General features: G+C 44.7%; 1 long non-coding RNA gene across 1 annotated transcript; it reads left to right on the top strand.

Moving 5' to 3' along the window:
- Positions 1–960: 960 nt before the first annotated feature.
- On the top strand, positions 961–2,177 carry LOC120858362. Its single transcript, XR_005719844.1, has 3 exons — positions 961–1,075; positions 1,442–1,531; positions 2,031–2,177. It is a non-coding gene; the product is annotated as an uncharacterized LOC120858362 (long non-coding RNA).
- The last annotated feature ends 11,740 nt before the right edge of the window (positions 2,178–13,917 follow it).

Raw genomic sequence — 13,917 nt, 5'->3', positions numbered from 1 at the left:
GCTTCCTCTTCTCTTACCGAGGATCCCTTCATCAGTGAGTCCTTCTCTCCCTTGGGTCCCTGCCTGGGGGGAAGGTTAGGAGTTGCGGATGTCACTGGAAACTGGGAGAGGAATCCAGGGGGAGGGGAGAAGGGTCTTGCTCTTGGTGTTGATGGGAGGAGTGTGAATTGAGGTGGGACAGGGGTAAGGACAAAACTAAGGCTAAGGATAACTAGGCAAGGAAAAGATTGTGAAAAAAGTGAAAAAAAAGATGAGGTTAAATAACAAGGGAAATATCCCCATGGTATTAACATCTTCACCCACAAACACCTCCCCTCACTGCCAGCTGCTTAGAGAGGTGCCTTCTAATCAACTTCACTCATTTCCAGCCCCACGTTCCATTCTGCTCCTTCCTGTACCACCCACATCAGCTCAGCTGAACTTGTTTACATTCTCCACACCTGTCCCACCCAAGCCCCCCACCCACCCCCCGACCCCCGCCAGCTCTTGCTGACTCATTTCCTACCCTCCAAGGAAGAACTGGTGCTTTGGAACTGCGGTGTTGGAGAAGACTCTTGAATTTTTTTAAATATTTCTTTATTTTATTTTTTGGCTGCATTGGTCTTAGTTGCAGCATATGGGATCTTTTCATTGCATCACGTGGGCTTTGTTGACCCTCGGCTTGTGAGACTTAGTTCCCCAACCAGGGACTGAAGCCATATTCCCTGCATTGCAAGATGAATTCTTAATCACTGGATCACCAGGGAAGTTTCCTCAACATATAGATTTGAGAGGGGCACAAACATTCAGTCCATAACAGGAACATAGTGTGTAGAAATTTTATCTCCCTTAACAGGACAGGATTCATGCTATACCATTTCTGTATTCTGGCAGCCAGCACACATCAGGTATCCTGACTGCCCATTCCAAAGGGAAAAAACACTTTTGATTTTGTTAAAATAAACAAATTGGTGTATTTGTACCTAAGCTGATGAGGGGACCACAGCTCCAACAGAATCTGCTTCACTCCAAAATACAGCTCCAGCAACCCAGAAGATTCCAACAGCACCTCCCAGCTCAGGATTCAACCCACTGCGTAAGTATCCCCAGAGGACTCTCTAGTAGCATGCTTGCATGACACCTCCATGCAGAGACAAATCCAGGGAGAAGAAGCCATATGCATCCACCTGAACACAAAGGCACAAACGGGGCTCACCCTGCACCCACCCACACGCAGAGTTTCTACAGTAGGCGATGGTGCTGCCTGCACCACACGTGGTTTCTTCCCTGGCCCACCCACCCTCCCATGAAAGAGAGGCTTGGTCCCTCAGCAAAACCTCTCCACCTTAGGAATTTGTCCAAGGATAATGTCTGGTCGAGGACAGGATTTGGGGAAAAGGTGGGAGTCCTCTTTAAATGATGTGATTTTTCTGCTGATGTGATTCTTCTGCTCCAAAATTAGAACTCGGGTTAGATAAAAGTCTCTTGATAGCCCAAAGAGCAAGAAGAAAAATACAAGAAAGAATTGAAGGAGGAAAGAAATTCATCGAAGGTGAGTGCATACCAACTCAAAGTCTTGTGAAACTGAGAAGACTCACCACTTGCCAGGGGTGGGAGGTGGACTGGATATTGTCACCTGCCCCCCACACCTGAGTCCTGGCGATGTCACCACGCCTCCACACTGAAGCTGCCCCCATGCTGGGCCTTCACATGCCTCCAGCCTCTCACCCACATTCAAACCGCCTGATATCAGCTTCCCCCTGGGGTCTGACTGCCAGACTTCCCACTGCCCATCCCCAACCCCGCCCCAACCTGGGCAGGAGCAAGAGCCTGCTACTCCTCCTCTTGCTCCTGCCCAGGTCGGGGCGGGGTCGGGGATGGGCAAGTCCTTTTGCTTCTGCTGTCTCTAACCTCCATCCCAGATTTCTGGGTAAGGCCCTCCAAGGGCTCAGTGAGGTTAGGAAGCAGAAGATGGAGTGGTGGAGGGTGGAAAGGGTGGAGCTGGTGCCCGGGCCCCCTCAAACCTCATTCTCATCTCCACTTTCTTCTAGAGGGGACTGAACTGGCACAAAGACTAAGGAAAAAATTCATTCCAGCAATATTCTTGCCTGATTTTGAGAAGCTGAAGAAATGAAGTCTCTGGACTTAACACCTTAAACATACTTGTAGCCCATAGCAATTAAAGTGAAAGCATCCAACTTGCCCTTGCCAGTGCTCCGTGGGGTGGGCCCTAGGGCAGAGGGGGAGCAAAGCCCGATGTGACCCAAGCTCCCAGTCCGTCACAGCCTGCCTTGGAGACACAGCCTGTGACAAGCCCTTTCATCCACCCTGAGCCAGCGTTACACGCACTGGGCCTTGTGCAAGTCCAAATGCCACTCCAGTTCTGGTCTGCCTCCTCGCTCTTCACTCATGGCTCCCAGTGACATTTGAGCATCTCCAAAACCTAAGCCAACTTCCAGAAAAGCAAGATTTATCATCCTGAAAAATAATCGAAGCCCGAACCATTGCTATTACAGCTATGTTCTGGCACTGTTATCAAAAAACCCATCTCCCCTGCCATACATTCATACTTTGTACACTGGACCAATGGCCAGTTAGATCAGACCAGTTAAATAATGAGCTGCTGCAGCAAAGTCTTGACCAAAAAGGCCAACTGAATCCATCACAATTACCCACCTGCTCATCCTGTGTCTTCTCCTTCCCTGCATCGCAGTCCAAGGCTGCCCGTCACACACGGACAGGAAAAGACATGCATGACCACAGAAGGAGAACCATCAGCTCTCCTCCTGCCTGCGCTCTCCCAAAGCCCGGTCCATAGCATGTCTGGGATCTAACACCCCCAGAGCCACTGATTCTAGACTAACCTTCTCCCCCGCCATCAGGTTCCCTCCCCTTCTATCCTGGGCATGAGGGGCATTCAACCCAGACCTTGTTGCTTTCGATTTTGTTTTGTTTGGGGTTTTTGCCACACTGAGTCTTCATTGCTGTATGTTGGCTTTCTCTAGTTGCAGTAAGCAGGGGCTACTCTCTAGCTGCAGTGCTCAGGCTTAGTTGCTCCGAGGCATGTGGGATCTTCCTGGACCAGGGGTCAAACTCATGTTCCCTGCACTGGCAGACAGATTCTTATCCACTGTACCATCAGGGACATTCTAGACCCTCTTGTCGGTGAATCAAGCAATATATTCTCCTATTCAGCCCTCCTACCCCCACCGCAGATCCTCCTTTTCCAAGAACACTGCCAAGGAAACAGAGGGGGACCCTCAGGAACAGGCACCCTCGGAGCACCCATTATGATCAACACTGGGTGCCCAAGGCACGTCACACTCGAGTAGCCTACACCTTGTACCTGGGTTGAATTGTTCCCCAAAAGGCCTGTTGAAGTCCTAATCCCTGGTCCCTCAGAAAGTGACCTTATTTGGAAACTGGATCCTTGCAGATGTAGTTAGTTAACCTCCTACTGGAGTCAGGTGAATCCCCAAACCAAAATGACCATTGTCCTTATAAGAAGGGAGGAATTTGGACACAGAGACTCACAGAGGAAAGACAACGTGAAGACACACGGAATAGACAGTCGAGTGGAAACAGAGGCAGGGGCTGAGTGATGCCTCAGAAGACAAGGGAGGCCAGGACTCCCCAGCAGACACCAGAAGCTCTAAGGGGCCACAAGAAAGGAGTCGCCTGGGACTGGCCTGGTGGCCTGCGCTCCCAGTGCAGGAGACACAGGTTCAGTCCCTGGTCAGGGAACTAAGGTCCCCTAAGCCACGCACCCAAAAAAGAAAAAAGAAAGGAATCTCCTGTACAGGTTTTGGAGGGAACATGGCCCTGATAACACCTTGATTTCAGACTTTTAGCTTCCAGAACTGTGAGACAATAAATCTATGTTGTTTTAAGTCATCCAGTTTATGGTATTTTATTATGGCCGCCCTAAGAAACTAACACACAACACCATTCTCGGATTCATCCACCATCAGGCTCCTCATCTTCTACCCAAACTTTCAGATCCTGTGACCACCATCACCTATTTCTCCCACCTCCCAGCCCCTGGTAACCACAGTCTACTCTGTTTTATGCAGTTTTGTTTTAGATTCCCCATATGAGATCACACTGAATTTGCCTTTCTCTGTCAGATTTATTTCATAGCATAATGCCCTCAAAATCTATCCAAGCTGATGCAAACGGCATATTTCCTTTTTTTCTCATGGCTGAATAATATTCATATAATATAATATAATTATAATATCCATATAATAAATAATGGGGTTTCCCACGTGGCTCAGTGGTAAAGAATCCGCCTGCCAAGCAGGAGATGCGGGTTCAATTCCTGGGTCAGGAAAGTCCCCTGAGGAAGGAAATGGCAACCCACTCCAGTATTCTTGTCTGGGAAACTCCATGGACAGAAGAGCCTGGCAGGCTACAGTCCATGGGGTCACAAAGAATTGGATGTGATTTAGAGATTAACAGCAGAACAGCATAATAAGTAATATTTATATAATACATACTTATATATATGTCCTGAATTTTCACCACACAGATTTTTCACCTCCTGGGTTAAATTTATCCTTAAGTATTTTATTCTGTTTGATTCTATTGTATATGGGATTGCTTTAATTTCTTTTTCTTACAATTTGTTCTAAAATAATTTTTAAATGAAGCTTTTAAAACCTCTTCACATATGTTAAAGCTGGCATCTAGAATTTTTTATTCAGAGTTTAAATAATTGCAAAAAATGTATATTAACATCAACATGTAATCTAATGATTCACCCCCTTACTGCCATCAAATCTTTGTTCAAATGTTACTTTTTCAGAGAGGCCTTTCCTGGCTGGCGTGTCTAAAATTGCAACTTGCCCCCACATAATCCCTACTTTATTTTTATCTTTACCTTTTTTTTTCAGGTTTTTGAGGTGTAGTTAAGATACAAAAAATTGCACATATTTCATATATATATTTTGGTGAGTTTGGATGTAGACACAGACCCATGATACCACTACTGTAATCAATATAATTAACATATCCATCACCTCCAAAAGATTTCTTGTGTCTCCTTGCTGTGTGTGTGTGTGTGTGTTAAGGACACTTAGCATCTTAGCATGAGATCTACTCTCTTTAACAAGTTTTTAAGTGCACGACACCATATTGTTAACTATTAGCATTAGTTTGTACAGCAGATCTCTCAAATTCATCCTCTAGCGTTTCTCACTACCTGCCATACTGTATAATTTACTTATTTGTCTGTTTCCTTCACTGGAACTAAAGCATCCTGAGGGCAGGGATTTCTGTTATTTTCACTGTTATATCCACAGGGCCTAAAACAATGCCTAGAATGTTCAGGCACTCGATAAACGTTAGTTGAATGTTAAATGAATTCACCACTCCTGCCCACCTCTCCATTCTTATCCTGTGAAGTCAATGTCTCCATCCTGTTGTTTTACACTGGTCTATCAATGGCGCATGCTGTGGCTGGACGAGCCCTTGCTGTCCTTCAGCAGTAACTGTCTGGAAACCTTGAGGGGGAAATGTATTATCTTCAGAACTGAAAACTGCATGCCCCAACTGGGACCACACAACATGTTCATGGCAGCAGGGTGGAAAACTCAGGCCTAGGGTTTTGCTTTTATTGAAATTGAGGAGTAGGCCTAGGGTTTAAGGGCTCACTCTTTATTGGTGAATTTAAACTGTAAGGGCAGGAATTTAAAGTATGGGAAGAAAGGGCTTTCCTGTTGGCTCAGTGGTGAAGAGTCTGCCTGCCATCCCTGATCCTGGAAGATCCCACAGGCTGTGGATCAACTGGACCCATGCACCACAACTACTGAGCCTGTACTCTAGAGCCCAGGAGCCTCAACTACTGAGGCCTGAGTGCCCTAGGGCCCTCGCTCCACAGCAAGAGAAGCCACTGCAATGAGAAGCCCGTGCACCACAACCAGAGAGCAGGCCCTGCCCCTGCCACACTAAAGAAAAGCCTGCACAGCCACAAAGACCCAACGCAGTCAAAATAAATTTAAAAGTTTTTTTAATTAAAAAAATTAAGTATGGGTAAAGAAGAAGCAATGACCCTAAAGGCCATTTACCAAAGCCAGCCAAGATTGCTAAAATAAAGGAGCCATTGGTGGGGGGTGGAGAGGTGGCCTGGTTCTTCACCTAGTCTGTGGCTGGTAATTGTGTTTACTCAAAATAGTCATCTTTTCTTTTTTTTTTTCAAGATAGCCATCTTTGAAGTGGATGCCTCTCTCAAGAGGATGTCCTGACAATCAAGGAGTAAGTTAGGCACTTGTGTTACTGAACTAGGAATCAGATTCCTTTGCCCAGCGTGCAACAAGCCAAATGCTGAGACACCAAGAGATTTGCAGCATAGGAAGGGTTCATTCACAAGGCAGCCAAGTGAGGAGAACAGATCTCAAATCTGCCTCCCTGAAGGCAGGGAGCGTGAAATATTTAGAGAAGCAGGGTTGTCTGAGGTGTGGGCAAAAGTATTAGGAGGTAGGAAAAAGATGAGGTAATCCGGGTTCTGTGCAGGCATGTCTGAGTGACATGCTTCTTCATGGAATGCATGTTCAGAAAATAGGTATGCTAGCATGACCTGAAGATGGAGTTTAGGGCCCTGTGACATCAAAAGGTCATTCACTGGACACTTACATGGACCTAGTTTGAGGGTCAGGGTCCCCATGACAGGAGTTCCCCTTAGCCAGCTCAAACTGGACAAGAGCTGACTCCCAGTTCCTGAAAAACAACTTAAGCAATCATTACTATAGCAACCCATCTGTCATAGGTATTATCTATTGGAGGAAGGAAGGAGGCTTCTGATGTATTATCTAGGCTACGTGAAGCTAGGAGGGTACACAATTTTCAAAATAATTAAGTCAAACTTAGTCAGTGAAGGCAGGTTATAGGACATTACTGATTAAACAAGTTTAAGGGATCTTATCTGATGACTGCCCTCAGTTTCACTTGCATTACAAAAAAAGAGAACACTGTCAGGATTAATGTTACACCTCTCTATTCTCAGAATGTGTTTTTTGCCTGTGTACTACCTCTTCACCAGACAGGTGAAGATGCAGGTTTATGTGAAAGTCATTCAGTATCCCTAATATGCAACAGGTAACAGATGCTTCTTTCCGTATATTAAAAGAAGGGGATTCCTGCGGTTCAGGCTCATACCTGCACACACTTCTCCATTCCCCCACAGACAGTACCCACCCAGGCTCCTGTGATGCCTGCCATCCAGCACCCCAAAACAACCCAGATCCTCACCCCCCTCAAAAGAGGACAGACCAACCATCTCTCATCCAAACATTGGTGCCCTTTTAGGCACAGAAATCATGGCAAAACTTAATGAAGAGGAGCAGCTTCCCCAGACAGTTTCAGAAGAAACCCCAGCTGGGATAAAATCTTTTTCAACCCTGAAGACAACGGCAGTAGCAGTCCAAAAGACCTAGACAAGACTTTAATCTGCCTTCCCTCTCCACAGGTCCCACATCTGTGAATTCAATTTGAGGCAGGAAGTAGATGGGGCCCTTCCCCAGGTAAATGATTGGAGATTCATTCCATCCAGTGGATCGAAACTGCAAGATGAGAACAGCAGGTCAATTAAGGGAGAAGGCTGGGCCCTGCCCAGACCACACGTTTCTGATTCTCAGAGTCAGGAGACCTCCCTGACCACACATGTGCAGAAAGATTCCTGGAGGTCAAAGGGGAAGTGATGCCAAGGGGCGTTCTAACCACAGGCCTCTTCAGTAGAATCCGTCTAGGCTAAAAGATGCATGTGCACACACGGAAGGATCCTGAGATCTACCAAATATGGACTGAGAACCAGGCGAATCAAAATGATTGGTCAAAGGAAAACCAGAAGAAATGCCCCGTATAAGTGATTCAAACTGCCACGAGGGCACAGCTCGGGGACTCTCCCTGAGTCTGCCCATGTGTCTATCCACATATACTATACTCTTTTTCTCACTTAATAAATACTTTACTTGCTTCACTACTTTCCGTCTTTGTGGAAATTCTCTTCTGCAAAGTCCAAGGGCCAGGGCCCTTGGCACTGACGCTGGTCTTATGGTTAGGATCTGGTGTTTTCACCACAGTGACCCAGCCTCAATCTCTGGCTGGTAACCCAAGCCCCACTCCAAGTTGCTGCAGGCCGAGGTTGCCCAAGATCATATCGACCACAAATTGAAAATATTCATAAAAAAATTCCAGGAGGTTCCAAAAAGCAAAACTTGAATGTGCCCTGCCCTGGCAACTATTTATATAGCTTTTAATGTTACATATATAATCATCTACATAGCATTTACATTGTATATACAGCTATTTATACAACATTTACATTGTATGAGGTATTACAAGTAATCTAGAGATGATTTAAAGTATATGAGAAGATTACATAGGTTATATATGCAGATACTAGACAATTTCATCCAAGAGGCTTGAGAATTCAAGTTGGTAGGGGTGAGGGGGGAGGCTGTCCTGGCACCAATCCCCTGAGGATACCTAGGGAGGGTTATATAAGAAAAAAGAAGCAGACCACTCTTCCTTGTGGTATGGATCTGTACACTTGAACATTACTTTGGGTGGGGGCAGGGTGCAGTGCATATTAAAAAGCAGAGACATTACTTTGCCAACAAATGACCATCCAGTCAAAGTTATAGTTTTTCCAGTAGTCATATATGGATGTGAGAGTTGGATCATAAAGAAAGCTGAGTGCCGAAGAATTGATGCTTTTGAACTGTGGTGTTGGAGAAGACTCCTGAGAGCCCCTTGGACTGCAAGGAGATCCAACCAGTCAGTCCTAAAGGAAATCAGTCCTGAATATTCATTGGAAAGACTGATGCTGAAGCTGAAACTCCAATACTTTGGTGACCTGATGCAAAGAACTGACTCATTGGAAAAGACCCAGACACTGGGAAAGATTGAGGGCAGTAGGAAAACGGGGCAACAGAAGATGAGATGGTTGGATGGCATCACAGACTCGATGGACATGAGTTTGAGCAAGCTCTGGGAGCAGGTGATGGACAGGGAAGCCTGGCATGCTGCAGTCCATGGGGTCGCAAAGAGTCACACACTACTGAGCGACTGAACTGAACTGAACTGAAGGTGCAGTGCATACATAGACAGTCTGTGGGACAAACCAGTCAAAGTAGATACAAACACATCTGTGTCCAAAAGGAAGGCTAAGCGTGACTTTCTACCTCCCTTCCCACCCTAGATTTCATGAAATGACCAAAAAAAATTATTTAAGTGAAAATAGGCATCTTTCAAGTCTTCCCTGGTGGACCAGTGGCTAGAACTCTGCACTCTCAATGCAGGAGGCCCAAGTTCAGTCCTTGGTCAGGCAGCTAGATTCATATACCACGACTAAGAGTTCGCATGCCACAACTTAAAGAAAAGATCCCACATGTGTTGCAGTGAAAAAGGAAAAAAGAAGAATGAGTTTTTCTCTTTTCTTTTCCTGAGAACAAAGAGAATAAAGACATCAGTGAGCAGACCTGAGCACTCCTACTTTTTTTACTTTCACTGAAAGTCACTCAGTTGTGTCTGACTCTTTGCAACCCCATGGACCATCCAGTCCATGAAATTCTCCAGGCCCATACAGCCCATGGAATTCTCCAGGCCAGAATACTGGAGTGGGTAGCCTTTCCCGTCTCCAGGGGAACTTCCCAACCTAGGGATTGAACCGGGGACTCCTGCATTGCAAGCAGATTCTTTACCAACTGAGCTATCAGGGAAGCCCTTTTTACTTTAACTGCTCCTAACTCTATATGTCTATAACTAAGTTTGCTTTTCTGACCCCTAACTCTGCAGGAGTTCCACTTCACGCCTATTTTCCTTTGACTCTATGCTAAACACATCCTGTGTCCGGTGTTTACTCTTACAACACCCTTCCCCTTGTAGTTACGTATCAGAGCCACCGGAACTGCCAGACTCAATTACTGGGTTACTGGCACCAGCGCATGACTGTCTTTGGGACAAGGCAACAGGAAGAAATCAAGATCCTAAACACCTCCTCATCGACTCCTGACCGCAAGCCTCATCTTATAGAAGCCCCTAGGCGCCTCATGGGAAAAGGGGCACTGTTCTTTAGGCATGAGCCTACTGTGTGCCCCTCTCCACTGGCTGAGAATTGAAACTACCTTTCTTTTCCTGCAAACTCTGTCTCCATATTTTCATTTGGCTTCTGTGAGTAGAGGAAGTCAAGATTTTGGCCAACAGCAATTTCCACCCTAAATTTCATGAAAATGACCACACACACAAAAAAAATTTTAATTAAAATAGGCTTATTTCAGGACTTCCCTGGTGGTCCAGTGGCTAAAACTCCACACTCTGAACACAAGAGGCCCGAGTTTGGTCCCTGGTCGGGGAACTAGATCCACATACCACAGTTAAGTTTGCATGCTGCAACTAAAAAAAGGAAAAGATCCCACATGCTGCATCTAAGACCTGACACAGCATGGGTGTGCCACTGTTTACCCGGCCTTATGGAAGTCTGATGTTCAGACATGAACATGGCAGCAGTGGTTGTGGGGGGAACCCACTCAATAACACAAATCCAAATGTAAGGAGCAACAGTAAAGATACATCTACCAGCCTCTTATCTCTGAAGTCAGCTGAATTGATTACAACAAGAAAAATAAAAGCAGATGTGTAAATCCCATTGTGGATGAAAATAGAAAGTACTAACCCCAAATAACACTTTCTATGACAAACTTCTACCAAGCCCAGTGAAACTGGAAGCAAACTGAGGGAAGATGCTGACAGTGTCCCTTAAGAACAGATCATGGGCAGGCCTGGCAGAGGACAACTTCTCTGAAGTGCATGATATACTCAGAGGAGCATAATCAAGGGCACTTTATTTATAAGTAGATCCACCATGTGTATAATGACTGCTCCTGAAAAAAAGAACTGAACGCGTAGAAAAGAAAAACGTAATTGAAGACAGTGTTTCTTTAAAAATAAAAAACACGCGAATCTTGCTGGAAGGAGGGGGAAACGGGGAGTTGTTGAAGGGTTACAGCTTTGCAAGATGAGAAGGTGCTGGAGATGGGCTATACAACATGAATATACTTCACACCATTGGACTATACACTTAAAACTGATTTAGATGGTGTCCATTGAAAAAAAATGCGCAACCTAAAACTGGAGAATTATGTTTTATTTAGTGTACTTGCTGAATACTTAGGCCTGTAAGTCAGCCTCTCAGATAGCTCTGAGGGGCTGTTCCAAAGAGGTAAGGAATGAGCCAGGATACATAGGAATGTTTGCAAAAAAAAAAATAGAACAACAAAAAATTATTGCTAATTAGAGAAAACCGGACATCTCAAGTTAATGAATTAAGTACTTTTTTATGAATAGGAAGATGGAAGAGTCTACACTCATTGAAATAATTTCTTTGATATGCATCTTAACTCTCTAGGACCAGTATCCTGTTCTTGCCCATCCAGAATCCACTCTGGGTGCTCTGCTGGGGATAGCTGCAGTGACTGAAGGCTTGGTGGCAGGCACCTATTTGTCTCCATCCAGAGTTCCCTTGGGGCTCACTGTTGAGCCAAGACTGCTGTAATGGCTGATGGTTTGATGGCCACAGCATCCTTTGCTGATCTGGCAGGCAGCATTCTTTGTCCCCATGGTAAATTCAGTGTTACAGGTATTTTACCATAATTTAAAATTTAAATTAAAAACTTGGACTTCGCTGGTGGTCCAGTGGTTAAGAATCCACCTGCCAATGCAGGGTACACAGGTTGGATCCCTGGCTAGAGAAGATTCCGCATGCCTCATCGCAATTAAGCCTGTCACCACAACTGTTGGGCCTGAGATCTGCATCCTGTGCTCTGCAACAAGAGAAGCTACCTCAGTGAGAAGCCCGCATACCTCGACTAGAGAGTAGCCCCTGCTTACTGCAACTAAAGAAAGACCACACACAGCATCAAAGACCCAGCACAGCCAAAAATAAAATAATAAATAAATAAACTTTAAAACTTGAAGTTATAGATTGAAAGGAAAAACTGATTCAAAATGATCAATGCTGAGACTGGCCTAGTAAAGTTCCTTATCTTCAAAAATAAAGAATCACCGGGCATTTAACATACCCACTGAGGTAAGAAAACAGAAATACACACAAAAAAATATGGGCTTTCCTGGTGGCTCAGATGGTAAAGAAAGAAAGTGAAAGTGAAGTCGTGTCTGACTCTTAGTGACCCCATGGACTGTAGCCTACCAGGCTCCTCCCTCCATGGGATTCTCCAGGCAAGAGTACTGGAGTGGGTTGCTATTTCCTTCTCCAGGAGATCTTTCCGATCCAGAGATCGAACCCGGGTCTCCCCGCATTCTAGGCAGAAGCTTTAACCTCTGAGCCACCAGGGAAGTCCAGACAGTAAAGAATCTGCCTGCAATGTGGGAGACCTGGGTTTGATTCCTGGGTTGGGAAGATGCTCTGTAGAAGGAAATGGCAACCCACTCTAGTATTCTTGCCTGGAAAAATTTCTTGCCTGGAAAAATGAGGAGCCTGGCAGGCTACAGTCCATGGGGTCGCAAAAAGTTGGACATGACTGAGCAAGTAACATTTTCACTTTTCACACACACACGGTTTCGTTCCAGACTTCAACAAAAAAAGACAGAGGAGAAATCCCTACAAAGTCCTCCAGGTGAGATCCAAGCATTTTGTACTTCATCAAACTATTTTACCAGGCTAAAGGCAACAGACAAATATTCTAGCAGGCAAGAATTCAGGGAATTTCAATCCTATGAACGCTGTCCAAAAAAGCATCAGGCAATAAATTCTAGCCAACTGAGAGATTAAATGGAAAAAACTAGATAAAAGGATTAGTTGTGAGTGTTAAATCCACTGAATGCAAGACAAGAGCTAAAACTGCTGCAGGAACCCACTCTAATAATCTTGCCTAGAGAATCTCATGGACAAAGGAGCCTGGTGGGCTACAGTCCATGGGGCTGCAAAGAGTTGGACATGACTTAGTGACTAAAACAAAAAATGTTAAAAACCATGAGAATGTAATGAAAGATCAGAATAGGAATGACAGAGATAGAAGAGAGAGCAGAGTAAATATAGGTAGGCAGATATACAACTTCTATAGTTGGAGTATCAAAAATTATTTTTAAGTCAAGGAATAAATATATAAAGGAAATTAGTAAGAAAATTAATAATAATAGTATGACCCATGAAAATCAGTTGGTGAAGAGGAAGAGAGAAAGGAGAAATACACTTTTTAAAATAGTCGTTCTGTCGCTGAGTTGTGTCTGACTCTGCAACCCCATGGACTGCAGGACGCCACACTTCCCTTGTCCTTCACTACCTCCCCAAGTTTGCTCAGATTCACATTCATTGAGTCAGTGATGTGACACCTTCTAACCTGGGGGCTCATCTCCTGGTGTCATATCTTTTTGCCTTTTCATACAGTTCATGGAGTTCTCATGGCAAGAATACTGGAGTGGTTTGCTATTCCCTCCTCTAGTGGACACGTTTTGTCGGAACCCTTCACTATGACCCGTCCATCTTGAGTTGCCCTGCACAGCATGGCTCATAGCTTCATTGAGTCACACAAGCCCCTGCACCACAACAAAGCTGTGACCCATGAAGGGGTTTTTTAAATTGATGTTTAGTTAATTTACAATATTGTATTAGTTTCAGGTGTACAGCAAAGTGATTCAATTATACATATATATTAAGATTTTTCTCCGTTATCGGTTATCACAGATACTGAATATAATTCCCTGTGCCATACAATAAATTCTTAGTGTTTATCTATTTTATGCATAGTAGTGTATATCTGTCAATCCCATACTCCTCATTTGTCCCTTCCCTCCTGCCCTTTTTCCCTTGGTAACCATAAGTTTGTTTTCTATGTCTGTGAGTCTGTTTCTGTTTTGCATATGGATACATTAGTATTATTTTTTTGGATTCCACATAAAAGTGATATCATATACAGTAAGTCC

The sequence above is a fragment of the Oryx dammah genome, unplaced genomic scaffold, assembly GCF_014754425.2.
Source record: "Oryx dammah isolate SB20612 unplaced genomic scaffold, SCBI_Odam_1.1 HiC_scaffold_29, whole genome shotgun sequence".
Taxonomy (NCBI): Eukaryota; Metazoa; Chordata; class Mammalia; order Artiodactyla; family Bovidae; genus Oryx; species Oryx dammah.
The sequence above is the reverse complement of the archived record's forward strand: the minus strand, read 5'-3'. Positions and strand labels throughout refer to the sequence as shown.